Genomic DNA, 3,154 nt, shown 5'->3' with positions numbered 1-3,154 from the left:
TTGTTTTAAGGCAATATTTTAAATTCCCCGTGTCTCCCAGAAAAATGTCACTTCAAAGTTATCTGGCTGACTTCCTCTTTTTGTATCTCACGAGACACACACAAAAAAGAATATAATTAGCCCAAGACGAAATCTCAGATGAGATTAGCTGTCATGAACTTGACAAAAGTAACATATTATCACATAGATATTGATCGATTAAATGGACTAATTCACTGTCCCCACATACACTAGCAGAAGCAATCTGTTCCAACGGACAACACAACTTCTTTTGTCGCTATTTTCCAAACGCACCTGCTTTCGACCTATAGCATTATTTCAAAGCATAAACTTGCCCTAGATACCACAGCTCTCTTTCCCTGGACAAACTTGATACAACATAGCTCATCTTACGGTGCTTACTGTTTGTTTTTTGTTTGTTTTGCAAATTGGAGGTTTATGGCTAACGCTGCATCAAGTAAGTCTATGGGCTTATTTTCCTAACACCCTTTTCCTAATGCCAACTGCTCATTCTGTGTCTCGGCATCACATTTTGGGAAGTCTCACAATATTTCACACTTTTTCACTATGATATTCGTCGTGGTCATGTGTGATCACTGGCTTCAAAAAAAGCTCAGATGATGGTTAACATTTTTTTAGCATTTTTAATTAAAATATGCACACTGTATTTTTTTTTAGACATGCTATTGCACACTTAATGGACTGCAGTGTAGGATACACATAACTTTGGGAAACCAAAAAAATTCCTCTGACTGGCTTTATTGCAGTATTCGTTTCATTGCGGTGGTCTGGAACCGAGCCCACACTATCTCCGAGGTATGCCCGTATATGAATAAAGGATGATGGAAATGCATGCTGATTACAATCATTACACCCTGCTTGATCACCAAAACCACCCTTCTGGAACTGACCTTTTAAAGGTAGAGTGGAATCTTTTCTTGACAAATGCGAAATGGCTCTAGATAAGTCTTCCTTTTTTTAAACCCTGGTTTTTACTGCTAGTTTCACTCTGACCCAGGAAATCACTGAAGACAGTATTCACTCTTAAATATAGAAACACCCACAGCCTCAGTTTCTTCGTCTGTGAAATGGGGTAATAACAGTGACACCTAGTTCACTGGGTTAATAGGAGACATGGACAAGAACACTTACAGAATGCTCAGAATTCAGTAAGAAGCCAAAGGCAGGCATCCACTGATTTTTGACCAGTAATAATTTGCGGCCAGGTGAGATTTTTTTTTTCGATAGCTGTATTTCCCATTTCTCTGTTTGTACAGGTTGAATGCATGAATGTCTGTCATCATCCAGGGTCAGAATCCGTGGGGAGTCGGTTTCTCTGCCTACGGTCAGCGCAAGAACAGTGGAAAGTGAAGCATGCTTGGAGCTGACCACGGTCTGGGAGGGCGCTGCAGAATATCTATGTCCCTGTCATTCACCACACTTAAGTATATGCTACATGTACCCCTTATATTAAAAATCATAAATTCTCTTATGGATTAACTGCCACGAAAGCGTTTAATAAAAGCAACAGACGAGAACGTCCCAACAGCGTCTGGGAAAATACAATAAAGCTGCCAATACGGAATGAAGTGTGCCGTGTGCTCTGAGGGCTGAACGTTGTTAATAAACCAATTGGAAAATTTTCGACCGCCATAAGAAAATTATTTGACCTCTCCTTAAGGTGTGAGTCACCTTTAAATGTCCTTATCAGTTATCGCAACAAAATTAAAACTAGGCAGCCAGCTGGATGATACTCTGTGAGGACTGTGTGCAGTTACAGTTCTGTGCCTGAACTTTTGTATTTTTGCTCCGACGCAAGTACAGTCTCGACCGTACATTTATCTGTCAAATTGGGGCCTTTTCATAAAGGAAAACTGTGTCTTCAAGACCCCGTGGGACAAAACTGGTTCCATTATGTCGGTAACACTTGGTAATCGATTGTGAGGGCAGGAATCGTCATAAAACGGGGTAATGCACTGGAAAAGAGGAAAAGCCAAATAATAAGTTACCGTCTTATAACAAAACCTAAAAAGGAGATGCATGAGGTTGATGAGTCTTGTTTCTATGTATACGTCCCGTATGGGGTCAACTGTATCTCTTTAGCTCGGTTATCATTACTTATTCCTGACTCTGGGCAGTCCTGGTCTGGAACGATGTTTTGTTAACATCCCCACTATGTACAAAGACAGCACATTCTTTGAGGCCCTTTCTCATATGTCCTGGATCGTGAATACTTGCTTATGCGAACTGATGGCAAAAACGATATTTGAGTATTTCAGCAGCAGTTATGAAAGAATATTTTTTTAACAGCGGTACAAGGTGACCTGGACGCTACAGTTAATGGACAACAGAATCATGATGGAGAATAACCATCTTTAGAATCCCGAAAACTAGAACACGTGTATGAGGTTTCACTACAGACCTAATTTAGCTAAATAGGAAAGCTTCACCCATGTGCAGGCTGCATAAATCAAAATAAAGAGTCTGCAGACGACCTTTCACGTTTCCGCCCGGTGCCTAATGCATGGAAGTAAAGTTCAATGCAAATAATGACATGAGAAGTAACATAATTCTGAGACGATGCGGAAACAGTATGGTCAGGAGGTTCTGAACACTGAGGTCTTCAGGGAGAATTTGCTATTTATTCCATTTGCTCTGTTTTAACATCATTCTTCTTCTGAGAAAGTGGAGAATTTTGCAAATCTAAAGGTACACCATAAGATGCATCAGTTGTAAATTATAAGTCCATGCAAATTCTACCTCGGTGCACACACATACTCAAATTCTACCTCATAGTCAAATTCTACCTTGGTGCACACACACACTCAAATTTTGATTGGTAATAGACATGGCAATCATACCATCTACAGAATCGGCGTCTCTGTGATTTGTATCACCATAAGCTCTTGACCTCAAATTCGGGACCTTGTTTTCATGGCCATCCAAGCGATGGAAACAAGGATAACAGGAGAGTATGGACGCTTTGGGGCCAACTGATGAAGGTGGCTTTGTCTGGCGAGCTTCAGAATGCTTTCCATTGGTGGCTGCCCATGGCATTTTGGGGAAGCTGCCCCCAGCAGAATCAGCAGCCCCTGGTACCAGCAGGCGGCAATTCACCTCTTGGCCACGTTTCTGAGGGAGAATTCTTGCAGCC

Source organism: Callorhinus ursinus, unplaced genomic scaffold (genome assembly GCF_003265705.2).
Source record: "Callorhinus ursinus isolate GAN/ISIS: 27379988/994484 unplaced genomic scaffold, GSC_fseal_2.0 scaffold16, whole genome shotgun sequence".
NCBI classification, from domain to species: Eukaryota; Metazoa; Chordata; class Mammalia; order Carnivora; family Otariidae; genus Callorhinus; species Callorhinus ursinus.
This window is presented reverse-complemented; position numbering follows the sequence as displayed.